This window comes from Prenolepis imparis, unplaced genomic scaffold (assembly GCF_030444845.1).
Source record: "Prenolepis imparis isolate NDT839.2.m4 unplaced genomic scaffold, iyPreImpa1.0 SCAF_8, whole genome shotgun sequence".
NCBI classification, from domain to species: domain Eukaryota; kingdom Metazoa; phylum Arthropoda; class Insecta; order Hymenoptera; family Formicidae; genus Prenolepis; species Prenolepis imparis.
The window spans coordinates 11072150-11084808 of record NW_028141166.1 but is presented as its reverse complement, the minus strand read 5'-3'; the positions used below and the strand labels follow the sequence as shown (position 1 = coordinate 11084808).

At 37.6% G+C, this 12659-nt stretch overlaps 1 protein-coding gene across 4 annotated transcripts in view; it reads left to right on the top strand.

The window, feature by feature from the left end:
• Positions 1-12659, top strand: part of Klu (zinc finger protein klumpfuss) — a 67155-nt gene that overhangs the window by 21636 nt on the left and 32860 nt on the right. Inside the window, exon 2 of one of the 4 annotated variants that reach the window (XR_014425808.1) lies at positions 7069-8911. The exons of the other annotated variants lie outside the window; for them this stretch is intronic. The gene's annotated coding sequence lies outside the window, so the exon portion shown is untranslated. Of the gene's footprint in view, positions 1-7068; positions 8912-12659 lie in introns of those variants that run through there. 4 annotated transcript variants of the gene reach the window in all.

The following is a 12659-nucleotide window of genomic DNA, read 5'->3' as shown; positions in this document are numbered from 1 at the left end:
CGCATTTAAATGATAACGCGAATATGCATTTTATATTTTGACTGTCATTTACGTGGGTTCTCCTAAAATCTTAATTTTTTATACGCTCAGCTTATCAATCTGTGTTATTATATAATCTCGTTGTCATACATAACAGAATCAGCTGTGAGAGTTATGGCTGCAGCTTAGCATGTAAAAATCAGAAAAATACAAAACAGAGATATGACATTGTCCAATTAATCTTGAAACTTGTCGATTTTATCTGCATGATGTATTTAATTATATGACTGATAAGAAGATGAAAGAGATTTTTTTTCTTTTTATTCTCTTTCTTTGTTTCGCTATTTTAAAACAATACGACTTTGATGCGTCCAGATGCGTAACATTATCGAAGCTCTTGCGATTTCGATAAAGCGATTGCACGGAGTTTGCGTGATACGTAAGGACTCTCGCGGGGGCTTTGAAAATATCTTCCAGCGACACATTACGCTGAATGCCACCTTGCGCGCGAGGGTGGCTTAATGTTGGAAGTGGAGCGGACACGCGCGTTAACCCAGCCACGTAGAACGATCTGCCGCGACCAATCTCACGCGCTTCGTCCCTTCACGCCTCGTGACTTTGACGCGTGCTGCGAGCGTGACATGTACATTAAATCTCTCTGCTGATGCTACTGTCGCGCACGCGCCGATTTACCGCGCGTTATATCCCTGAATTTTGTCACGCCGCGAGTGTGCAAATTGTCGGATGATACAGATTAAGAAACGTAATACGCCGATTTGGTTAAATTACAAAAAAAATAATAAAAATTATTGCAATAAAAATAGTTTCTCTCGCATCTTCTGATTTTTTAAAATGTTTCATGTGTACAAAGTATAATTGGATATGTTTTTAATTTATAGTTTTTCGTAATTATTTTTGCTTTCACAAATAATGCAGCTCAAAGCAGTAAAATTAAATAGAAAATATATAGAAGATATATCTCATTTCTTTTCATACATATATCTGTCATATATCACATATTTCCCATTAAGTCTATTAATTTTGTTAAAATTGATTTTTAATAATATTGACTTGTGATATTTAATAAATAATATATTCGATAGTATAATCATAATGTACGTTGGCCCAAGATAAATTAATGATATCTCCAAAATTTCTCGCGCGCTTCGGGTTTAATAAAAGTTTATTGATGCCCCTAGGACACAGTCGTCGACGAAACTTATTTCCATTGTCTTAATGGGTTCTTCATACGACAGCAATCCGAGTAGTAAAGAAAGTGGCCGGACACTCGGAGCACACAAAGTGTCAGATGTCACGACTGCCCTGTCTCATTTGCAAACAACGCGACGAAAACGTTCCTCGATACCTCGATTTAGCGAGTGAATCTTTGGGATATTCACTAGCGTTTTTTAGTATTTTTATCTAGGAAATGTTATTATCTTTAGGAATAATTTATTTTTTTATTTATATGTAATTTCACACGCAAAATTCTATGCAAACAATAATTTAACGCAATTACATTTTTATCAAATTTTTTATATTGCATTTGGATATTATATGCGCCGCTCATTTCACGAGAGATTTTACCAAAGGTAGATTCTATTAAATTATAAATCGATGCAAATTTGAATGACTAATTTACTTGAATGTGACAATCACGTTTACGCGAAATTTTAATTATAAGTTATACGTCGTTTCCCCGATAAATGCAATCGTCGCTATACAAATAAAGGAAAAAGTATACCTACATGTTGGGGGATTAGATACGCGGTTTCTCTCGATCATTATCGTTGGGCGATTGTCATCCGTCGATCGGTATCTATCGGTAGGCACACGATTTATCGTGCTTTATGCGCATATTCGCGCCGATGCGATGCAGCGGCAGCTGCATCAACGGGATCCCGGGGTCCTCGCGCGCGCATAATGATACATTGCGCCGGACATGAAAGTTATAAGCTTTAATTCGAGGCTCGCGCGATTCACCGGTGCGCCGCGTTCGCCGGTCACCGTATATCGATCGCCAATTTGCTATGCAGATCGGGAGGAGGCCTTTCGGTGCGCCTCGGCGTTCCCTGACGCAGCCCCTGCAATCTTCCTTCTCCTCCCCCTTTCACTCCTTTAACCCCTTTGCATTCCCTCTTCCCAATCTCTCTCGCGTTCTCTTTTTCTTCCTGGCATCTCTCGCGCTCCCACGTGAAAGAAACGGCGGCCGTGCAGAAATAGAATAAGCGAGGATTAAGGTAGTCGCTATCTCGACGATAAGATTACACGTGACTCCTCCTGTCCAGAGAGACAACTACCAGTGCGCCCGAGAGCGTTTTGTTGCTTCCCCGCACAACGATCGCGCTGAACCTCCTCGCTGAATCTTTGTTCCCCGAAGCGATTACGAGTGGTATATCGCGTAGAAAAAAATATTAGGTAAAGATGTTTCTTAGAAAAATTCCGCGGCAACGGAGTCTCGGCGCAGAGACGATCTTGTCAGATCGATTCCGCAATAAATACATCTCTCACGATGGCGCGGAGGAATACGACGGTGTGATTTTTACCGATTCGACGGACGCGGAATGATCGAACGTGAGTAATCTCTTTGTGGCACGGCGCCGCAATTAGGAAATCCATTTGGCGTAATTGCGCCAACAACCGCTCTCGGTGCTAGCTACCGCGCTTAATCAAACGGCTGCCGCTATCCGCCTTATTGCCATTTACCTGTACCTGTACAGAGCATCTCGCAAAGCTTCCAAGGCTACAAAGTGCGTATTTTCTTGCGTTGCATATATGTATTCGAAAAAGTCGATTTCTTCTTTCCAAAGATTGGAAAATCAAAATTAATTATGAAGCCATTTAATAAGGGAAATAAAATTTTGCCAAGATATAAAACTTAAACGAAGATGCAGATGCAATTAGATGTCACTTGTTTAAAGTCCATCACCAATGTGGACTTTAAACAAATCTCGACTCGAGGCTTAGTCATATTGATATCTTCTCAGCTTGGAAGAAGATTATTAAATATAAGTAGACTCCTAATTTGCGGTTTATAGTAATTTGCGGTTTTCCTTTTTTTGCTTTTTTATTTCATGACAGTATTTATGTTCCAAGATATAAATAAGTCTTTAAATATATATCACCCAGGAGAGAAGACTTGAGCCAAGGAAAAGTCGCCCATCAATTAAAACTTGAATCCAACAGTTCGAAAATTATAACTCTGGCAGAATTGTGTGACATTTGTCGAAAGAATAATATTAAAAATATTTTCGAAACTATTTTTTTTTGTGAAACACAAATATCGCTTGAAAAATGAATAATATCAAAATGATAATAATATATTAATAAAACTATACGTTTCTATAAATTTTTTGTCTTTCCTTTAAGAAGCATTCTGTTTTTATTATAAGTAAATATTGTTTGGACAAATTATAATCAACTCATACGAAATTCGATGAAAAAAAACGTGTCACGTATCATGTATCTGATCAATCAGCGATGTTCTTCAACGAGATCGCATGTGTCGATTATACATGGATACATATTTGCGATCATGATAGTCAATCGATGTCGATCCATCGGGGGCAATGACGATAACAAAGAGACGGTGACGATTGTTAACGATCGTAATAAGGGTTGATTATTGATTTAACGAGTGTAGATCTGGATAGCCTCGTAACAAACTACAACTTAAACTTCAGGGAGCAAATAATGTATGCATATTGTACGTTCTCTTTCCGAGGGAAATGTTTCAAACAGAAAAATTTTTTAAAAATCACAATTTTACAAACGCGCTTACGGTGAGTTTCCTCAATATAAATTATCATACATCCGTGTAAGCCAGATGACTCATAGGAAGTAGCACATAGAAAACCGGAGCGCGTAATATTAAATATATCTGTACGTGGTGAAAGAAATCTTAAAGGAGAACGTTCATTATACAATAAATGCAAGCGATGGAGTAAAAGAAAATTTTTAAAAAGACTTTAAAAATATTAAATCTGTTCATATTAATTCTTAATGATTTCAGAAATTTCGTGAAATAAATCACTTGTTTTATAAAAAAATGTTTTACAAATTATAATTTATAATTTATTTTTAAGTAGCAAATATATCTATTGCTTCAAATTGTATTACATAAAGATATACAAATTAATTGAAAACTCTATTATATTATTCTTTCGCATCTTTTGCGTTAATGCATTTGATTGTTTCATTATGATTTGTTTCTCAGAGAATACTTGTTTGCGATTTCAAATGTACGCCCACGAAAAATCTGGCGATGTCGATCCGTAATGATCCGTCATTATGTTAATATGCGTCACGAATTGTCACCTGCGCAAAGAACGTATTGCGAATCGTATACTTGCGAGGAGGCACGAAATGCAAATCACACCTCTGAGGCAGTCATAATTGGGGATGTCGATTTTTAGAGACGTACATTCAATACGCTAGTCGAAAAGCATTGCGAACGTAAACGTCGCGAAAACCTATGTTTTGTATTGTTAGTCTAATGATTCGACGGATCGTATAGCCAAGCGTACAATGCCATTAATAGAAACTCTTCAATGAGACGTATTTGACCTTTGAAGAACGATACATGTGGCAAGAAGAAAGGCTTGAAGCTATTCCTACGTTAAGAATTCAGATTGTTCCGATTCGTATTTTTTTATAAAATGATTATGTAGCGTTTGGAAAACTTCAATTCAATTTCTCTCATTTTTTTTATAGTATTAATTTTAGCAATTCTCATAGTAATCTGCATTGCAATATTTAGATTAATTAACTCTTCATATCCTGAATTGTAATTTTTTGATGTCTAATGTATCGGTATATAATATATTCAATTATATTTCTCATTTTCTTTGCAGTCATTTCTATATTGTAATATTTAGTTAGATTAATTAGATCTATATATTCTGAATTATTATAAATTTTTATCTCTCGAATCGATAATTGACAGACAAATCTGAAAAACACTTTTGAAGCATCCCCGAAAGAACGTGTCGTTGAGATTTACATGCCGTAATTGTATGCGCCGACGACGAACGGACGCACAGAGGCGTGGGAATCCTCCTCTAATTAATTCTTCGACCGGACCGATAATGGAGCCCCGGAGTGAAGGAGCGAGCGAGCGAGCGAGCGAGCTGTCGCGTAGGTGGGCCCGAACGCGGCGGAGTTTCTTCATCGACGGCCGCGTGCAGGTGTAGTCTTCGCGTAACGAACGACCAGTCGATAGCTCTCGACGATATTTTATATACCGTTGTCCGTCCTCCGTGGATTCCCGCCGAGAGATCCGTGGAAAGTAAACGCTTGCGTAAAACCGTCGATCGGATACGGTCTCTCCTCTACCTTCCTCTCTCCTATCTCCTATCCCAAGACGCGCGACTTCGTATCTGAAATGTTCACCTCGGCGGAGAAGAGCTTTAAGCATCCTACGCTAAACTCTTCCAGCCGCATGAACGCCGGGGAATACACTTGGCTTACGCGAAGATGTAATATTAATTATTTAACGCAGCATAATGCGAGACCCCGATGTGAAACGAGAAAACACTTTGAAATAAAACAACGAAGAAGAATAACGGAGTAAAGTAAAGGAGATGATGTGAAAGAAAAATAATTAGAATTTATAATTTTATACATATATTAGCGTTTTGTTAAATGTATCGCTTCGATTAATGTATATACGGGGGATTAGAGAAATATTATGTTTGTGCCCTACATAATCTCAGTTATTAGCGCTCCGTGTCAACCTATTAACGAACTTTGTGCCACTTTCAAGCTGACGGGATGACGTTGGTTATGCTCTAGCAAGCGCGGGGGTTGTAGTCGTTAATCACGACACCGTGAAGCTTAACCGGGCGCGCGTGAGAGTCGCTCGAGGGTAACACGGAGGGTTGGTTTCACCGGCCTTGACCGTGAAACCTCCAGCCACCCCCTCGACAGGGCACGGCACGAGGTTGCACAGGTCGGTTGGGTTCGTTCCACGGTACGATGCACACACACGGTGTCCGTCTCTCGTTCCTCCTTCACTCTCTCTCCCTCTTTCGCTGGAAATCAATATCGCTCTCTATGCTCGTCCATCGGCAGAGAAGCTGCGTCGCACATACAGACTGGTCCACTAACAGGCGATATACGGAATGTGATCTGGATACATCGCGGCTTATCCGCGATTGCATTGCATTTTGCGGATATGTTGAATAATAATTATACATGAAAGAGTTTCTCAAGTAATATAATAGTCAGCTATTGTCGCTATATGAAAAATTCGCATTATAAAAAATATTAAAGATAATAATAAGATGATATAATCGTCGTTTTACATAATATCCAAATATCAGGACTTAGACTTTGGGGTATGAAACGATTGTAATAAACGGATGCGGCGAAAGCACGAATACACACAACACGTTGTAGAGAAGCCGCGTGTGCGGGCGAGAATTACGGTGCAGTATATTCGTAATACAAAACTGGTAACGAGCTGGTACAAATGTTATGACGAGCCACGTTATGGAGTACACACACCCGTGTTATAAACCGCGTCATTCGCCGCGACCAAGCAGTATCTAGCCCAAATATATTACGAGCGAACGTTGTTACGACCGGTACACACAGATTTCGTGCTAATAAATCTCACGAGCCTCTCGCTGGATCCCGGATTATTTTGTAAAACGATATGTGAAGACAATCTGCGTCTCAGGGAAGCCCCGAAAAACGCTGAACAGATATTTTCCATTATATATTAGTCTTAAAAAATAATATTAGTATTTATTAAAGTAATATTTATTATTATATTTATATATCTATTATATTATAACAATCAATATCTCATAAATATCAATATTTTGTTTCAATATAATTTTGCTCGTCCTTTGTACTTCTCACATTTTCTTCAATGATAAATATTAAATTGTTTATTTATTAATTGTTAATGATTTAATTTAATTAACTCAGTTTAATCGAGCTGCTCAATATTTTTATCTTAATACAAAATGTAATTAATTTTAATTTTATTTTGTATTAAGATATCGAACGTAATTTCACATCATAAATCACTTTTGTTATTAAATATAGCAATATATGATACAAATTATATTTTTTTAACAGAGACTAAAGAAAAAGACCGAAGAATCTATTCATTGCAAAGTTAATCAAGATCGATGTAACTGGCCAGAAAGAGAGAGATACAGAAAGAGATGCACAACCGCAGCCTATCTTCCGTCGAGCGTAAATATACTTGCAATGTGTCCGGGACACAGGTCGTATCTGTCGACGTTTTATATACGCAGCCGGTATCGCGATGTGTAACACACACTCCCACTAACGCGATGCGACAGATTTAACGGAGTAATTAACGCCCACGCGGGCGACTTGGTACCGCCAAGTGTGTGTTTGTTGGCGATCCGTTGCATGCAAATCCTCCCGCCGATATCTGGCGACGAGCAGCAGGATACATCCGCGGCGACGGATGTGACGCGGCGGTTCGCGATTTCCGGCGATGAATTTTTTCGCATTTTTCACCAGCGGGAGGATCGTTAATTGCCTGGCAGCGGCGAGAGACGACATCGCTTTGTCGCCGGCGACTTGCGTCAACTAACAAAAATCGACGTCCACGCGACAAGCCGCATGTTTACTGTTAATTGGACGCTGGTGAATTTGCATTTTAATCGATCGCCGGTTCGAGGAGTCGGGTGCGTTTTATTTACTCGTGAATCATGTTTTTGAAATTTTCAAAGCGACGACGACGATGGGGGAAAACGCGAACGAAAATCGAAACGACCAACGGCAATTTGAAAAACTAATAGGTAGTAACATATATCGACATTGTCCCTAAAATAACCCGTCCGATAACATCTCTCGGTATCTCGTTAACGCCGGTTTCGATGGTGCGATGGTGATGGTTCGATTCAAAATTATTACGCAATATGTTTGTAGGCGGATTTACGTAAACACATCGCGCTCGCTTTATCGCGTGCGGTTTTATATATACTATATATAGTGTTAAAAAATTTGTTTCTTCTACTATTTTTACAGAACGAAATTAGAAGATAACGCGTATCAAAGTGCAAAGATATTCATTTATGGTTTTTGTAACTTTGTTGGATGTTTACACGCGAGAAAAGTTGGCAGGATTCTTCACACTTCATATTCCCTCTCGTGTTCCCTCTCCCGGAATTCCCGATGTTTATATAGGTCAGGAGACGCGCGTGGCGCCTATCGATCGACCCTGGGATGCGAGTTCAAGGTCGCGCATCTCGCGTTTCAGAGATGCTGCGCCGTTCTCTCTCGCGTACGGGAGCTGCTACACCATACATTTGCATTTGCATGCTGAGCGCATGCGAGTGATAAACGCGATGTTCTCCGAATTTTTCCAATGATTTCGAACATGCCTATTGTGCTCTATTGATATATTTTATTTAATTGCCGAGCAATAGCTCACGTGATATGATATCCGATGTTTTAATACATTAATATCAAAATTCTATTATATATACAGGGTGTCCGGTAATAGTCACGCCAACTGTTGTGTGCAGATTCCTGGGATCATTTGGAGACGATTTTTCCTCAGCGAAAATGTCGAGGGAGGTCATTATTTTTTGCATGTTTTCAATTTTTGCCATCGTGTATCTTTGTAACTAAGCCTTAAATTAAAATTCTATTAAAGTAAACTCTACCTAAAATTAACTGAAGAATGTGAATTTATTATTATTTTATTTCCACAAGGCTTAGTTTGCGAAAAACCCTTTATTTTCAATCGCTTATAACTCGAAAATTATTGGTGTCTCGACATTTTTGCTGAGGAAAAATCGTCTCCAAATGATCCCAGGAATCTGCACACGACGGTTGGCGTGACTATTACCGGACACCCTGTATATAATAGAATTTGAAAATTAAAAATTTAATATACAAGTTTCTGCACATGACGATTAGTTGAAATATGACATTATTCGCGTGAATGATATTGATATCATATTACAAGATATAGTAATATGATATGACAACGTTTTAACAACAAATCTTCTTCTTTATACGCGAATACCGTCGTCGATGGGTATTTAATGTTTCATAATTTACAAGATTTTTTCCAACGTAACATTATATGTATATAATTCTTACATAATATTTCCATAAATGTACATAACTGGTTTTTTCGAGCTTTAAAATATATGAATACGATGTTCACCTTCGTAAAAAACCAAAGTATTGCGACGCTTGTAATAAATTGCTCTTCGGCATCGTTATAAACATTCATGTTTCTATTCACAACATTTCGCGTAGAATAAAAAGACATTTAAGATAAAAAAAATTTTCTCTCTCCCGTAGTGGCTAGGGTTTTGTCGCACAATATGAAAAGTGTTATGTATTTTCAACAATACCATCACACGTCTTTATCTATACGTAATAAAAATGTGTAAAATTAGTGAGACATTCTAACACAATGATGTGTACTTTATCATATTTATTGGAATTATTACTCGAAGGTAATACGGTGCAATGAAGGTTTAACGATGTATCGATCGCGTCGCGGGAACGCACTGATTTCAGTTATTTAGCGATAATACTCGATTCTCGCTGGAAGCGTTAATCTCCGGACGGTTCTTCTCTCGTCCGCCTCTCTGCATCTTGCAGCTCGCTCGCTTCCGCAACAGTTGCTGTCGCTGAGCGATCGCCGGCGCTAGGAAAACGATCATTCTCTATGGTCGAACAGGTAGCTGGGTTGGGCCTGGTTGGGTCGTTAAGTAGGTGTACGTATACCTGCCGCGCGTGATCGCGAAGTCGCCAAAGTGCCACTCAGCTACCGGAGTTAACGAGTTAAGTCGAGCTTCTCTCGTCAGATCCTCGCACGATCATCTACTCCCCGTTCCCGCTTCTTTAGGACTTGAGAAATATTGAGGAGAAAATCGACTCGGAAATCATCAACGTCGAGAGTATTTATAGATCCTCTTTTCAAAACGTCTAGGAGGAATAATGGGTGATTTTTTTTTCACACGATTGATTAATGGTCTAATCGTCGATTTATTCATTACCGTTGAAAAATCGTGTTTAATGTTATATATATATTAATGATAAATCGTCTCGTTCATCCTTTTTGCAATAATGATGATCACAACACTAAACAACGATAAATTGCAAAAGTAACAAGACATTAAGAAATGATTGTCTTTTACGTGACGCTCTCTTGAAAAGCCTGTTACACAAATCTATCGAACCTGTATTGAACTGTTGAAAAATTCGATATCAATATTTTATCGAAGACAAACGCCAACTACTTATAAAATATCGATCTATTAATTAATCGAAATTTAAATAACCAGAATAACTAATCAAGATTTAAATAACCAGTTTTGAAAATTGCAAGTAACAAGATAAATAAGAAAAAGAGAGATGTGTGTGGTATCATTTTGATTAATCGATCAAAAATATCTCTAGTTCTTCGCTAACCCAACTGGTATCTGCGTTTTCCACGCGGGAGGCAACGCATCGCGAGATATCGATACTCGACCACGCGCCTCGAGAGTCGAAGATGAGATACCACCGCCTCATCTCTGCGGCGCTCTCGTATTCGCGGCTCATATACATACAGAAAGCGGCTCTTATCGAAGATCGGATCGCTATCCTCTTACTCTTACAGCAGCCCTACACGTTTGACGTCTCGAGGCTCTCGGTCAGTGGTTCCCAAGGATCGGCTTTACTCGTACAACAGAATGCAATATTTCGCATAGAAATGCATAAATTGAAAAATTTCGCGATTTCCGATTTCTAGAGACTGATAAAAAACGCCGTCTCCGTAAGTCATAAATTTTTCTCAAAAATCTTAATAACAGTGTGAGAAATAGTTGTCGACATCTTAAAGGATTCTTTCAAGATATCCGCTTTAATGTTTCTTTGTAAAGAATGATGAATCTTTTTTAGATATCTCTTTTTATGTGGATTTTATTATGATTTTTTAGCTTATTTCATTTATTGTGTGTGAACGCGGATTCATATGAAAGTAACGATTAATTTAGAGAGAAATTATTCGGAATTGCGATCGAAATCAAAATCTACTAATAACATAAATTATAATCGATTATTATATAAACGTGAACGATAGCCCATTGGATTTTCGGTTGTTTGATGTCGCGGGTCTCAAACTACAGCTATTCTCTGAAATTGAGACGCGTTGACACGTGCGCACGATTTGGGACGCATAATTTAGAACCCGATCACGTGCGAGAAACACATTCAATATTGACTCAAGTCAATGCAAACACCGAAAAAATATTTACATTTTTGAGTACGCCAGCGTCTCGAAAATCCTGGTATCCAAATATTCAACTAGCCAAACATCCAGATGTTTAAACAAACCGTCAAATTAGCCATATGTGGAAAAAATATCGACTACTATTATTTAACATAATACCAGTATACCTTTTAACGGAACATTAAACATACAGACCCTAATTTTAATATATAGGACAATATATTTACTAATATCACTTTATTTTCAATGTGTAATATATTTTAAATATGACTGATTAATAATATTTTTTTGCCCTTTTTTGTAATTTATACTTTAATAGAATTTTTAAATAAATCGAGAAAAAGAAAGAGATAGCCTCACACAAAAAGAAACATTATCTCTCATATACCTGCTTTGAGGTACCAACATTTTATACCATCAGACATGCTATTATCACTTTTTCGCAGGCTCATCGCCTTATGTTATTATTATTTCAATTTATACCCCAATTTATAAAATATATATTTGCCGCGTAGGAGATTGGGTGCGAATATGGCGCGCCAGGTGTGTGTCTTCTTCGAAAAAATAACTACGGGCTCGATACAGGTCGCGGATCTTCGAATACCTTCCGGACTACGGCGATGATTAATTTTAATTGGCCCATCTGTCCCGCGTTGCCAAGTCGTATACTTCGCTTTTTGAATATCTACCTTAAAAGGATGTCTTTATCGATCGTGATTTGCGTACGGCGATCCCTCTATATAAATTCGCATGTAAAGACTTGCATATAATATTCGCGTACAATAAATGTAGATTATCGGTATGATAGATATAAAGTCTTTCTGTTGACAAATTAACAAACGCAATAGCATTATAAATTCAACCAAGATTTTATTCTAATTTTGTCTTATATTAATGTAATGTAATTATAGAATGTCATTCTATTTCATATATTAATTGTAGATATCAAAATTATCAGACTCCCTAAAAAGATTTTCCATTTGCTTAGACTTGGTTTTTTTGGCACGATTGATGATTACGTCATTTTGACTACCTGCAGTCTATGAGAAAAGAAAAATGTTGTGCTTCGGATTTAATGCATAAGCGAGCGAATTAGATTGTCCCTCTTAAAGTCTCGTCACTTGAATCGTCGGAAACGTTGATTGAGAGTTCTCAATCTGGTTTACCGGTGATAAATTTTCAGGAATTTAAAGCCAGCACGCGGAACGGTTAACTTTGTCACGGTCGGTTAAACGAATCGTTCTTTTTCAAAGTGGAACGTTTATATCTGAGTATATATAATTTATTATCTTATATGTATATTTTATATATAATTTATTTTCTTTTTTCAAGTTTGCTTTGGTATAAATTATATATACATATATATACAATATTTTATTTACTTTGAACTTATTTTAAAATTACAAGAATAATGGCCATAATAATCTAATGATATAAATGTTCCTTTAATTAA